Source organism: Micromesistius poutassou (assembly GCF_964030765.1).
Source record: "Micromesistius poutassou genome assembly, chromosome: 2".
Lineage (NCBI taxonomy): Eukaryota > Metazoa > Chordata > Actinopteri > Gadiformes > Gadidae > Micromesistius > Micromesistius poutassou.
Window position 1 is genome coordinate 23,802,322 of NC_140272.1, and position 5,000 is coordinate 23,807,321.

At 46.7% G+C, this 5,000-nt stretch overlaps 8 non-coding genes across 8 annotated transcripts; all 8 read right to left on the reverse strand.

The window, feature by feature from the left end:
- Window positions 1-639: 639 nt before the first annotated feature.
- AC3HAE_009848 (transfer RNA alanine (anticodon CGC)) lies at window positions 640-711 on the reverse strand. Its single transcript has one exon. It is a non-coding gene; the product is annotated as a tRNA-Ala (tRNA).
- A 687-nt stretch (window positions 712-1,398) lies between these two features.
- Window positions 1,399-1,480, reverse strand: AC3HAE_009849 (transfer RNA serine (anticodon AGA)). Its single transcript has one exon. It is a non-coding gene; the product is annotated as a tRNA-Ser (tRNA).
- A 131-nt stretch (window positions 1,481-1,611) lies between these two features.
- AC3HAE_009850 (transfer RNA alanine (anticodon UGC)) lies at window positions 1,612-1,683 on the reverse strand. The gene has a single exon. It is a non-coding gene; the product is annotated as a tRNA-Ala (tRNA).
- Window positions 1,684-2,002: 319 nt separating this feature from the next.
- On the reverse strand, window positions 2,003-2,084 carry AC3HAE_009852 (transfer RNA serine (anticodon AGA)). Its single transcript has one exon. It is a non-coding gene; the product is annotated as a tRNA-Ser (tRNA).
- An 871-nt stretch (window positions 2,085-2,955) lies between these two features.
- Window positions 2,956-3,037, reverse strand: AC3HAE_009853 (transfer RNA serine (anticodon AGA)). The gene has a single exon. It is a non-coding gene; the product is annotated as a tRNA-Ser (tRNA).
- A 131-nt stretch (window positions 3,038-3,168) lies between these two features.
- AC3HAE_009854 (transfer RNA alanine (anticodon UGC)) lies at window positions 3,169-3,240 on the reverse strand. Its single transcript has one exon. It is a non-coding gene; the product is annotated as a tRNA-Ala (tRNA).
- Window positions 3,241-3,559: 319 nt separating this feature from the next.
- AC3HAE_009855 (transfer RNA serine (anticodon AGA)) lies at window positions 3,560-3,641 on the reverse strand. The gene has a single exon. It is a non-coding gene; the product is annotated as a tRNA-Ser (tRNA).
- Window positions 3,642-4,422: 781 nt separating this feature from the next.
- Window positions 4,423-4,494, reverse strand: AC3HAE_009856 (transfer RNA alanine (anticodon CGC)). Its single transcript has one exon. It is a non-coding gene; the product is annotated as a tRNA-Ala (tRNA).
- Between the last annotated feature and the right edge of the window lie 506 nt (window positions 4,495-5,000).

The following is a 5,000-nucleotide window of genomic DNA, read 5'->3' on the forward strand; positions in this document are numbered from 1 at the left end:
TCAGGCCTTCTACATGAGAAGCATACGCTCTGCCGTTGAGAAACATCCCTTGTGTTACTTCAGTCGTACATCTGTACAACCGATTCCTGAAGCTTTGCTTAACGATAGAAGGGACAAATAGGTCATCGACTGGCACTAGGGTATCGTACATTTCATAGAGACTGGGAGTTGAACCCAGGGTGTCCTATTTACAAGACAGGTGCTTTGACCAGCTAAGCCGCAGTACCACTTTTGATTTGTTCACTTGAGACACCAATGAAATATGTCTCATGTAGCGCGACCCGCTCATGTGTGAAGCCATCAGAACTGGCATCTAAAGGGATTCCAATTGAGTGGGGTACTTACATAACACAACGTACTGCTGTGATTAGAACCCTGCATCTTCTGTTGACTAGACAGTCACTATGACCAGCCAAGCCACAGCACCACTCTCAGTTCAACAGAAATGCTTCAGCAAACGATTGAGAATACAACGAAAGAGGCCTGCACTACCATGACATGTTTCTGTTGATCCTTTAAACAGCATAACGCATTACTGTTTAAACATTCATTAAACAGTAAATTTCAGCAATGTCACGTGATCGGATAATTGTTTACCTCTACAACTGACATAAACGTCGTTTTTCTCTCCCTGTATTGTGGAGATGCCGGGGATTGAACCCGGGGCCTCATACATGCGAAGCATGCGCTCTACCACTGAGCTACATCCCCTTTTTGTTCTTTGGCCTACATCTCTACCATAAATACCCGAAGCTTTGCTTAATGATACAGCCAATCAATAGGTTGACTTGCACTAGGCCATCCTAGTGCGAGATGCAGATACTTGGCCTGCCTGCTAGTAGCAGAGGTGGTGAACTGGTGCGGCAGAATTCAAACATGGAGAGGGGGATCCAATGGATTTCTAGTGCATCAGCTTAACCGCTTGGCCAGGACAATGGTGCTTTTCGACCTCAACTCTATCAGTTGTCCGAACAGTAATAGACTGCAACGTTTGAGGTTGTGTGATCACATTTTGAAATAGTCTTACACTCTTGACAACTGCTTGCTTTGATCACATCTTAGTGATCGGACCTCAGCACTCCTACATGGGAAGCTGTACAGATGGGCCGATTACTTTAATTGTACGTGTGTGCAAGCGATACATGTAGCTTTGCTTAACGATACAAGGGAGAAATGCGGTTATTGACTGGCACTACGGCATAACACTGGGTAGGGAAATTGTGTACCTGCCGATGGAAGCACTGGCCAACAGCTGTCAGCAGGCCTCAATCATCGTGACACAAGAAACGTTTTTGCCTTCTGTGGCCGTCAGCACTTGGTGCATAACTGCACCCTTCTCAAATTACCGTGTTAAACAGCACTAGCGTATGGAAACCTATGCACTGATTACCCTGCAACCGTTGACTGCAGGATTCGAACCTGCGCGGGGAGACCCCAATGGATTTCTAGTCCATCGCCTTAACCACTCGGCCACGACAACACATGCGGCGTAGTTTCAATTCTCTCGGTTGTTCGAACAGTAGCAGTCTGCAACATTCTCGTGGCGGAAAGAATTGCATGACCTAATTTCGATCAAATTTCCGCTCGCCAAAACTTTCGTGGATAATGGATTGGAGATGCCGGGGATTGAACCCGGGGCCTCATACATGCAAAGCATGCGCTCTACCACTGAGCTACATCCCCTTACAACACAAGATAGTACATTTTAAACCTGCGTCAGGAGACGCTTTGGGTTTTCTCGTCCATGGCATTCAGCACTTGGACATGACAACTACTGGTCTTCAGATCTATCAGACCTTTGAAGATTAACATCTCATGTCGGGAGAGCATGGTGTTAAAAACATTGGATGCTTGGACCTCATCCAGAAAAGGCCAGGGATTGAAGATGTCGCCTCCTACGTGCTAAGATTGACATATTTGCACTCAATTCACGCAGTGTCACCGTACGATGTGGCCATGCGTTGACGGAACTCGGGAATGGAAAAAGTTGCACAGGTGCAACCGTTGTCGGCAGGATTCGAACCTGCGCGGGGAGACCCCAATGGATTTCTAGTCCATCGCCTTAACCACTCGGCCACAACAACACACCGACGTCACTTTCAAGTCTCTGACTTGCTCGAACACTAAGAGTGTGGAACATTTAGGGTAGGTTGCTTGATCTAATTTTGAAATAGTCTTCAATTCATGACAGAAGCGTGCTTGGATCACATCTCGGAGATGGCAGGGATTGAACCTCAGGCCTTCTACATGAGAAGCATGTAGAAGGCCTGAGGTAGAGATGTTCTTTGGCCTACATCTCTACCATAAATACCCGAAGCTTTGCTTAATGATACAGCCAATCAATAGGTTGACTTGCACTAGGCCATCCTAGTGCGAGATGCAGATACTTGGCCTGCCTGCTAGTAGCAGAGGTGGTGAACTGGTGCGGCAGAATTCAAACATGGAGAGGGGGATCCAATGGATTTCTAGTGCATCAGCTTAACCGCTTGGCCAGGACAATGGTGCTTTTCGACCTCAACTCTATCAGTTGTCCGAACAGTAATAGACTGCAACGTTTGAGGTTGTGTGATCACATTTTGAAATAGTCTTACACTCTTGACAACTGCTTGCTTTGATCACATCTTAGTGATCGGACCTCAGCACTCCTACATGGGAAGCTGTACAGATGGGCCGATTACTTCAATTGTACGTGTGTGCAAGCGATACATGTAGCTTTGCTTAACGATACAAGGGAGAAATGCGGTTATTGACTGGCACTACGGCATAACACTGGGTAGGGAAATTGTGTACCTGCCGATGGAAGCACTGGCCAACAGCTGTCAGCAGGCCTCAATCATCGTGACACAAGAAACATTTTTGCCTTCTGTGGCCGTCAGCACTTGGTGCATAACTGCACCCTTCTCAAATTACCGTGTTAAACAGCACTAGCGTATGGAAACCTGATTACCCTGCAACCGTTGACGGCAGGATTCGAACCTGCGCGGGGAGACCCCAATGGATTTCTAGTCCATCGCCTTAACCACTCGGCCACGACAACACATGCGGCGTAGTTTCAATTCTCTCGGTTGTTCGAACAGTAGCAGTCTGCAACATTCTCGTGGCGGAAAGTATTGCATGACCTAATTTCGATCAAATTTCCGCTCGCCAAAACTTTCGTGGATAATGGATTGGAGATGCCGGGGATTGAACCCGGGGCCTCATACATGCAAAGCATGCGCTCTACCACTGAGCTACATCCCCTTACAACACAAGATAGTACATTTTAAACCTGCGTCAGGAGACGCTTTGGGTTTTCTCGTCCATGGCATTCAGCACTTGGACATGACAACTACTGGTCTTCAGATCTATCAGACCTTTGAAGATTAACATCTCATGTCGGGAGAGCATGGTGTTAAAAACATTGGATGCTTGGACCTCATCCAGATAAGGCCAGGGATTGAAGATGTCGCCTCCTACATGCTAAGATTGACATATTTGCACTCAATTCACGCAGTGTCACCGTACGATGTGGCCATGCGTTGACGGAACTCGGGAATGGAAAAAGTTGCACAGGTGCAACCGTTGTCGGCAGGATTCGAACCTGCGCGGGGAGACCCCAATGGATTTCTAGTCCATCGCCTTAACCACTCGGCCACGACAACACACCGACGTCACTTTCAAGTCTCTGAGTTGCTCGAACACTAAGAGTGTGGAACATTTAGGGTAGGTTGCTTGATCTAATTTTGAAATAGTCTTCAATTCATGACAGAAGCGTGCTTGGATCACATCTCGGAGATGGCAGGGATTGAACCTCAGGCCTTCTACATGAGAAGCATACGCTCTGCCGTTGAGAAACATCCCTTGTGTTACTTCAGTCGTACATCCGATTCCTGAAGCTTTGCTTAACGATAGAAGGGACAAATAGGTCATCGACTGGCACTAGGGTATCGTACATTTCATAGAGACTGGGAGTTGAACCCAGGGTGTCCTATTTACAAGACAGGTGCTTTGACCAGCTAAGCCGCAGTACCACTTTTGATTTGTTCACTTGAGACACCAATGAAATATGTCTCATGTAGCGCGACCCGCTCATGTGTGAAGCCATCAGAACTGGCATCTAAAGGGATTCCAATTGAGTGGGGTACTTACATAACACAACGTACTGCTGTGATTAGAACCCTGCATCTTCTGTTGACTAGACAGTCACTATGACCAGCCAAGCCACAGCACCACTCTCAGTTCAACAGAAATGCTTCAGCAAACGATTGAGAATACAACGAAAGAGGCCTGCACTACCATGACATGTTTCTGTTGATCCTTTAAACAGCATAACGCATTACTGTTTAAACATTCATTAAACAGTAAATTTCAGCAATGTCACGTGATCGGATAATTGTTTACCTCTACAACTGACATAAACGTCGTTTTTCTCTCCCTGTATTGTGGAGATGCCGGGGATTGAACCCGGGGCCTCATACATGCGAAGCATGCGCTCTACCACTGAGCTACATCCCCTTTTCGTTCTTTGACCTACATCTCTACCATAAATACCCGAAGCTTTGCTTAATGATACAGCCAATCAATAGGTTGACTTGCACTAGGCCATCCTAGTGCGAGATGCAGATACTTGGCCTGCCTGCTAGTAGCAGAGGTGGTGAACTGGTGCGGCAGAATTCAAACATGGAGAGGGGGATCCAATGGATTTCTAGTGCATCAGCTTAACCGCTTGGCCAGGACAATGGTGCTTTTCGACCTCAACTCTATCAGTTGTCCGAACAGTAATAGACTGCAACGTTTAAGGTTGTGTGATCACATTTTGAAATAGTCTTACACTCTTGACAACTGCTTGCTTTGATCACATCTTAGTGATCGGACCTCAGCACTCCTACATGGGAAGCTGTACAGATGGGCCGATTACTTCAATTGTACGTGTGTGCAAGCGATACATGTAGCTTTGCTTAACGATACAAGGGAGAAATGAGGTTATTGACTGGCACTACGGCATAACACTGGGTAGGGAA